The sequence below is a fragment of the Chiloscyllium plagiosum genome, unplaced genomic scaffold (assembly GCF_037043375.1).
Source record: "Chiloscyllium plagiosum isolate Xiang-an unplaced genomic scaffold, Cpla_swu_hap1 HiC_scaffold_7, whole genome shotgun sequence".
NCBI lineage: Eukaryota > Metazoa > Chordata > Chondrichthyes > Orectolobiformes > Hemiscylliidae > Chiloscyllium > Chiloscyllium plagiosum.
The window spans coordinates 113095849-113103436 of NW_028270145.1; the positions used below are offsets into that span (position 1 = coordinate 113095849).

Here is a 7588-nt window from a genome sequence, read left to right on the forward strand (position 1 = left end):
GGGGTCATGACCCCGGAGTAATGTTTAGGGAAAAGGCGGTGGGAGATGGAGGAGCCTGGAGTCTGTGAGTAACAGGGAGGGAGGGGGGGGAGAGGGGGGATGGGGCTGGGGCTGGGGCTGAGGGCAGAGATGAGGGGGCGAGGGGTGGAGGCAGAGATGAGGGGGCGGGGGGGGAGGCAGAGATGAGGGGGCCGGGGGGCAGAGATGAGGGGGCGGGGGGGGGCAGAGATGAGGGGGCGGGGGGGGGCAGAGATGAGGGGGCGGGGGGGGGAAGGCAGAGATGAGGGGGCGGGGGGGGGAAGGCAGAGATGAGGGGGCGGGGGGGGAAGGCAGAGATGAGGGGGCGGGGGGGGAAGGCAGAGATGAGGGGGCGGGGGGGAGGCAGAGATGAGGGGCGAGGGGTGGAGGCAGAGATGAGGGGGCGGGGGGGGGGCAGAGATGAGGGGGCGGGGGGGCAGAGATGAGGGGGCGGGGGGGCAGAGATGAGGGGGCGGGGGGGGCAGAGATGAGGGGGCGAGGGGTGGAGGCAGAGATGAGGGGGCGGGGGGGCAGAGATGAGGAGGCGGGGGGGCAGAGATGAGGGGGCGGGGGGTGGAGGCAGAGATGAGGGGGCGGGGGGTGGAGGCAGAGATGAGGGAGCGGGGGGGGGAGGCAGAGATGAGGGGGCGGGGGGGAGGCAGAGATGAGGGGGCGGGGGGGAGGCAGAGATGAGGGGGCGAGGGGTGGAGGCAGAGATGAGGGGGCGGGGGGGAGGCAGAGATGAGGGGGCGGGGGGGAGGCAGAGATGAGGGGGCGGGGGGTGGAGGCAGAGATGAGGGGGCGAGGGGTGGAGGCAGAGATGAGGGGGCGAGGGGTGGAGGCAGAGATGAGGGGGCGAGGGGTGGAGGCAGAGATGAGGGGGCGGGGGGCAGAGATGAGGGGGCGGGGGGGCAGAGATGAGGGGGCGGGGGGGCAGAGATGAGGGGGCGGGGGGGGGCAGAGATGAGGGGGCGAGGGGTGGAGGCAGAGATGAGGGGGCGGGGGGTGGAGGCAGAGATGAGGGGGCGGTGGGCAGAGATGAGGGGGCGGGGGGGGCAGAGATGAGGGGGCGAGGGGTGGAGGCAGAGATGAGGGGGCGGGGGGTGGAGGCAGAGATGAGGGGGCGGGGGGCAGAGATGAGGGGGCGGGGGGGAGGCAGAGATGAGGGGGCGAGGGGTGGAGGCAGAGATGAGGGGGCGGGGGGGCAGAGATGAGGGGGCGGGGGGGTGGAGGCAGAGATGAGGGGGCCGGGGGGCAGAGATGAGGGGGCGGGGGGGGAGGCAGAGATGAGGGGGCGGGGGGGGGGAAGGCAGAGATGAGGGGGCGGGGGGGGGAGAGGCAGAGATGAGGGGGCGGGGGGGGGAGAGGCAGAGATGAGGGGGCGGGGGGGGAGGGGCAGAGATGAGGGGGCGGGGGGGGGGAGGGCAGAGATGAGGGGGCGGGGGGTGGGGCAGCAGAGATGAGGGGGCGGGGGGGAGGCAGAGATGAGGGGGCGAGGGGTGGAGGCAGAGATGAGGGGGCGGGGGGGCAGAGATGAGGGGGCGGGGGGGGCAGAGATGAGGGGGCGAGGGGTGGAGGCAGAGATGAGGGGGCGGGGGGTGGAGGCAGAGATGAGGGGGCGGGGGGTGGAGGCAGAGATGAGGGGGCGGGGGGGCAGAGATGAGGGGACGGGGGGGAGGCAGAGATGAGGGGGCGAGGGGTGGAGGCAGAGATGAGGGGGCGGGGGGGCAGAGATGAGGGGGCGGGGGGGGCAGAGATGAGGGGGCGGGGGGTGGAGGCAGAGATGAGGGAGCGGGGGGTGGAGGCAGAGATGAGGGAGCGGGGGGTGGAGGCAGAGATGAGGGGGCGGGGGGGCAGAGATGAGGGGGCGGGGGAGCAGAGATGAGGGGGGGGCGGGGAGCAGAGATGAGGGGGGGGCGGGGGAGCAGAGATGAGGGGGGGGCGGGGGAGCAGAGATGAGGGGGGGGCGGGGGAGCAGAGATGAGGGGGCGGCGGGGGGAGGCAGAGATGAGGGGGCGGGGGGGGAGGCAGAGATGAGGGGGCGGGGGGGTGGAGGCAGAGATGAGGGGGCCGGGGGGCAGAGATGAGGGGGCGGGGGGGGGAGAGGCAGAGATGAGGGGGCGGGGGGGGGAGAGGCAGAGATGAGGGGGCGGGGGGGGCAGAGATGAGGGGGCGGGGGGGGCAGAGATGAGGGGGCGGGGGGGGGAAGGCAGAGATGAGGGGGCGGGGGGGGAGAGGAAGAGATGAGGGGGCGGGGGGGGAGAGGAAGAGATGAGGGGGCGGGGGGGGAGAGGAAGAGATGAGGGGGCGGGGGGGGGAGAGGCAGAGATGAGGGGGCGGGGGGGGCAGAGGCAGAGATGAGGGGGCGGGGGGGCAGAGATGAGGGGGCGGGGGGGGCGGCAGAGATGAGGGGGCGGGGGGGGACGGCAGAGATGAGGGGGCGGGGGGGGAGGCAGAGATGAGGGGGCGGGGGGGGACGGCAGAGATGAGGGGGCGGGGGGGGACGGCAGAGATGAGGGGGCGGGGGGGAGGCAGAGATGAGGGGGCGGGGGGGCAGAGATGAGGGGGCGGGGGGGGCAGAGATGAGGGGGCGGGGGGTGGAGGCAGAGATGAGGGGGCGGGGGGTGGAGGCAGAGATGGGGGGGCGGGGGGCAGAGATGAGGGGGCGGGGGGTGGAGGCAGAGATGAGGGGGCGGGGGGCAGAGATGAGGGGGCGGGGGGGAGGCAGAGATGAGGGGGCGAGGGGTGGAGGCAGAGATGAGGGGGCGAGGGGTGGAGGCAGAGATGAGGGGGCGGGGGGGCAGAGATGAGGGGGCGGTGGGGGCAGAGATGAGGGGGCGGGGGGGGACAGAGATGAGGGGGCGGGGGGTGGAGGCAGAGATGAGGGAGCGGGGGGTGGAGGCAGAGATGAGGGAGCGGGGGGTGGAGGCAGAGATGAGGGGGCGGGGGGGCAGAGATGAGGGGGCGGGGGGGAGGCAGAGATGAGGGGGCGAGGGGTGGAGGCAGAGATGAGGGGGCGAGGGGTGGAGGCAGAGATGAGGGGGTGGGGGGGAGGCAGAGATGAGGGGGCGGGGTGGAGGCAGAGATGAGGGGGCGAGGGGTGGAGGCAGAGATGAGGGGGCGAGGGGTGGAGGCAGAGATGAGGGGGCGGGGGGCAGAGATGAGGGGGCGGGGGGGGCAGAGATGAGGGGGCAGAGATGAGGGGGCGAGGGGTGGAGGCAGAGATGAGGGGGCGGGGGGTGGAGGCAGAGATGAGGGGGCGGTGGGCAGAGATGAGGGGGCGGGGGGGGGCAGAGATGAGGGGGCGAGGGGTGGAGGCAGAGATGAGGGGGCGGGGGGTGGAGGCAGAGATGAGGGGGCGGGGGGTGGAGGCAGAGATGAGGGGGCGGGGGGCAGAGATGAGGGGGCGGGGGGGAGGCAGAGATGAGGGGGCGAGGGGTGGAGGCAGAGATGAGGGGGCGGGGGGGCAGAGATGAGGGGGCGGGGGGGTGGAGGCAGAGATGAGGGGGCCGGGGGGCAGAGATGAGGGGGCGGGGGGGAGGCAGAGATGAGGGGGCGGGGGGGGGAGAGGCAGAGATGAGGGGGCGGGGGGGGGAGAGGCAGAGATGAGGGGGCGGGGGGGGGAGAGGCAGAGATGAGGGGGCGGGGGGGGGAGAGGCAGAGATGAGGGGGCGGGGGGGGAGGGGCAGAGATGAGGGGGCGGGGGGGGGGGCAGGCATGAGGGGGCGGGGGGGGAGGCAGGCATGAGGGGGCGAGGGGTGGAGGCAGAGATGAGGGGGCGGGGGGGGCAGAGATGAGGGGGCGGGGGGGGCAGAGATGAGGGGGCGGGGGGGCAGAGATGAGGGGGCGAGGGGTGGAGGCAGAGATGAGGGGGCGGGGGGGCAGAGATGAGGGGACGGGGGGGAGGCAGAGATGAGGGGGCGGGGGGGCAGAGATGAGGAGGCGGGGGGGCAGAGATGAGGGGGCGGGGGGTGGAGGCAGAGATGAGGGAGCGGGGGGGGGAGGCAGAGATGAGGGGGCGGGGGGGAGGCAGAGATGAGGGGGCGGGGGGGGAGGCAGAGATGAGGGGGCGGGGGGAGGCAGAGATGAGGGGGCGAGGGGTGGAGGCAGAGATGAGGGGGCGGGGGGGAGGCAGAGATGAGGGGGCGGGGGGGAGGCAGAGATGAGGGGGCGAGGGGTGGAGGCAGAGATGAGGGGGCGAGGGGTGGAGGCAGAGATGAGGGGGCGAGGGGTGGAGGCAGAGATGAGGGGGCGAGGGGTGGAGGCAGAGATGAGGGGGCGGGGGGCAGAGATGAGGGGGCGGGGGGGCAGAGATGAGGGGGCGGGGGGGGCAGAGATGAGGGGGCGGGGGGGGGCAGAGATGAGGGGGCGAGGGGTGGAGGCAGAGATGAGGGGGCGGGGGGTGGAGGCAGAGATGAGGGGGCGGTGGGCAGAGATGAGGGGGCGGGGGGGGGCAGAGATGAGGGGGCGAGGGGTGGAGGCAGAGATGAGGGGGCGGGGGGTGGAGGCAGAGATGAGGGGGCGGGGGGCAGAGATGAGGGGGCGGGGGGGAGGCAGAGATGAGGGGGCGAGGGGTGGAGGCAGAGATGAGGGGGCGGGGGGGCAGAGATGAGGGGGCGGGGGGGTGGAGGCAGAGATGAGGGGGCCGGGGGGCAGAGATGAGGGGGCGGGGGGGAGGCAGAGATGAGGGGGCGGGGGGGGGAAGGCAGAGATGAGGGGGCGGGGGGGGGAGAGGCAGAGATGAGGGGGCGGGGGGGGGAGAGGCAGAGATGAGGGGGCGGGGGGGGAGGGGCAGAGATGAGGGGGCGGGGGGGGAGGGGCAGAGATGAGGGGGCGGGGGGTGGGGCAGCAGAGATGAGGGGGCGGGGGGGGAGGCAGAGATGAGGGGGCGGGGGGGAGGCAGAGATGAGGGGGCGAGGGGTGGAGGCAGAGATGAGGGGGCGGGGGGGCAGAGATGAGGGGGCGGGGGGGGGCAGAGATGAGGGGGCGAGGGGTGGAGGCAGAGATGAGGGGGCGGGGGGTGGAGGCAGAGATGAGGGGGCGGGGGGGCAGAGATGAGGGGACGGGGGGGAGGCAGAGATGAGGGGGCGAGGGGTGGAGGCAGAGATGAGGGGGCGGGGGGGCAGAGATGAGGGGGCGGGGGGGGCAGAGATGAGGGGGCGGGGGGTGGAGGCAGAGATGAGGGAGCGGGGGGTGGAGGCAGAGATGAGGGAGCGGGGGGTGGAGGCAGAGATGAGGGGGCGGGGGGCAGAGATGAGGGGGCGGGGGAGCAGAGATGAGGGGGGGGCGGGGGAGCAGAGATGAGGGGGGGGCGGGGGAGCAGAGATGAGGGGGGGGCGGGGGAGCAGAGATGAGGGGGCGGCGGGGGGAGGCAGAGATGAGGGGGCGGGGGGGGAGGCAGAGATGAGGGGGCGGGGGGGTGGAGGCAGAGATGAGGGGGCCGGGGGGCAGAGATGAGGGGGCGGGGGGGGGGAGAGGCAGAGATGAGGGGGCGGGGGGGGGAGAGGCAGAGATGAGGGGGCGGGGGGGGCAGAGATGAGGGGGCGGGGGGGGCAGAGATGAGGGGGCGGGGGGGGGGAAGGCAGAGATGAGGGGGCGGGGGGGGAGAGGAAGAGATGAGGGGGCGGGGGGGGGAGAGGAAGAGATGAGGGGGCGGGGGGGGGAGAGGCAGAGATGAGGGGGCGGGGGGGGGGGAGAGGCAGAGATGAGGGGGCGGGGGGGGCAGAGGCAGAGATGAGGGGGCGGGGGGGCAGAGATGAGGGGGCGGGGGGGGCGGCAGAGATGAGGGGGCGGGGGGGGACGGCAGAGATGAGGGGGCGGGGGGGGAGGCAGAGATGAGGGGGCGGGGGGGGACGGCAGAGATGAGGGGGCGGGGGGGGACGGCAGAGATGAGGGGGCGGGGGGGAGGCAGAGATGAGGGGGCGGGGGGGGCAGAGATGAGGGGGCGGGGGTGGAGGCAGAGATGAGGGGGCGGGGGGTGGAGGCAGAGATGGGGGGGCGGGGGGCAGAGATGAGGGGGCGGGGGGTGGAGGCAGAGATGAGGGGGCGGGGGGCAGAGATGAGGGGGCGGGGGGGAGGCAGAGATGAGGGGGCGAGGGGTGGAGGCAGAGATGAGGGGGCGAGGGGTGGAGGCAGAGATGAGGGGGCGGGGGGGCAGAGATGAGGGGGCGGTGGGGGCAGAGATGAGGGGGCGGGGGGGGACAGAGATGAGGGGGCGGGGGGTGGAGGCAGAGATGAGGGAGCGGGGGGTGGAGGCAGAGATGAGGGAGCGGGGGGTGGAGGCAGAGATGAGGGGGCGGGGGGGCAGAGATGAGGGGGCGGGGGGGAGGCAGAGATGAGGGGGCGAGGGGTGGAGGCAGAGATGAGGGGGCGAGGGGTGGAGGCAGAGATGAGGGGGTGGGGGGGAGGCAGAGATGAGGGGGCGGGGTGGAGGCAGAGATGAGGGGGCGAGGGGTGGAGGCAGAGATGAGGGGGCGAGGGGTGGAGGCAGAGATGAGGGGGCGGGGGGCAGAGATGAGGGGGCGGGGGGGGCAGAGATGAGGGGGCAGAGATGAGGGGGCGAGGGGTGGAGGCAGAGATGAGGGGGCGGGGGGTGGAGGCAGAGATGAGGGGGCGGTGGGCAGAGATGAGGGGGCGGGGGGGGGCAGAGATGAGGGGGCGAGGGGTGGAGGCAGAGATGAGGGGGCGGGGGGTGGAGGCAGAGATGAGGGGGCGGGGGGTGGAGGCAGAGATGAGGGGGCGGGGGGGAGAGATGAGGGGGCGGGGGGGAGGCAGAGATGAGGGGGCGGGGGGGGGAGAGGCAGAGATGAGGGGGCGGGGGGGGGAGAGGCAGAGATGAGGGGGCGGGGGGGGGAGAGGCAGAGATGAGGGGGCGGGGGGGGGAGAGGCAGAGATGAGGGGGCGGGGGGGGAGAGGCAGAGATGAGGGGGCGGGGGGGAGGGGCAGAGATGAGGGGGCGGGGGGGGGGCAGCAGAGATGAGGGGGCGGGGGGGGAGGCAGAGATGAGGGGGCGGGGGGGAGGCAGAGATGAGGGGGCGAGGGGTGGAGGCAGAGATGAGGGGGCGGGGGGGCAGAGATGAGGGGGCGGGGGGGGGCAGAGATGAGGGGGCGAGGGGTGGAGGCAGAGATGAGGGGGCGGGGGGTGGAGGCAGAGATGAGGGGGCGGGGGGGCAGAGATGAGGGGACGGGGGGGAGGCAGAGATGAGGGGGCGAGGGGTGGAGGCAGAGATGAGGGGGCGGGGGGGCAGAGATGAGGGGGCGGGGGGGGCAGAGATGAGGGGGCGGGGGGTGGAGGCAGAGATGAGGGAGCGGGGGGTGGAGGCAGAGATGAGGGGGCGGGGGGGCAGAGATGAGGGGGCGGGGGAGCAGAGATGAGGGGGGGGCGGGGGAGCAGAGATGAGGGGGCGGCGGGGGGAGGCAGAGATGAGGGGGCGGGGGGGAGGCAGAGATGAGGGGGCGGGGGGGGAGGCAGAGATGAGGGGGCGGGGGGGTGGAGGCAGAGATGAGGGGGCCGGGGGGCAGAGATGAGGGGGCGGGGGGGGAGAGGCAGAGATGAGGGGGCGGGGGGGGG

At 74.7% G+C, this 7588-nt stretch overlaps 1 protein-coding gene across 2 annotated transcripts in view; it reads left to right on the top strand.

The window, feature by feature from the left end:
* stk11ip (serine/threonine kinase 11 interacting protein) overlaps positions 1-7588 on the top strand; it is a 129107-nt gene continuing 121519 nt past the window's right edge. For both annotated transcript variants that reach the window (XM_087989370.1, XM_087989371.1), the window contains exon 1: positions 1-64. The gene's annotated coding sequence lies outside the window, so the exon portion shown is untranslated. The remainder of the gene's footprint in view (positions 65-7588) is intronic.